This window comes from Alligator sinensis, unplaced genomic scaffold (genome assembly GCF_000455745.1).
Source record: "Alligator sinensis unplaced genomic scaffold, ASM45574v1 scaffold1112_1, whole genome shotgun sequence".
NCBI lineage: Eukaryota > Metazoa > Chordata > Crocodylia > Alligatoridae > Alligator > Alligator sinensis.
In genome coordinates, this window is record NW_005842327.1 from 339,406 (window position 1) to 339,908 (window position 503).

A 503-nucleotide genomic window follows, 5' to 3' on the forward strand; every position below is an offset into this window, starting at 1 on the left:
ACTCTAGTTACAGGGGTGGGTAAAATGCGGTCCGCCAGGCCATTCTGTCCAGCCTGTGAGGCCCCTGAAAAATTTAGAAAATTAATATTAATCTGCCCTGAGCTGCCTGTCATGCGGCCCTCGATGGCTTGCCAAAACTCAGTAAGTGGCCCTCTGCCCAAAATAACTGTCCACCCCTGAGTTAGAATGAACGGTGGGCACACGGCCGGGGCGGATAAACTCTTCCAGCTCCTGATGGAAATGACCCACTCTAGGCCAGAGGTGGGAGGGTGGGCGCTAAGACCAGGCCACCGCTGCTCATCTCCGCAGCCAAAGTCCCCGCATGTCTGGCCCAGATCCAGTGGCCCCTGGCGCACGGCAATATTGGCAGGCTTTGTGCCAGCGACACCTGAGGCAAAGTCGGGGTGTCACTCTATGTGCCTCAGGGGAGGGCGGTCTCCAGGAGCCCCTTCCCGCTCCCACACATGGCAACCCGAGCCTGCCCCCCGGCTGTGGTTCAAGAC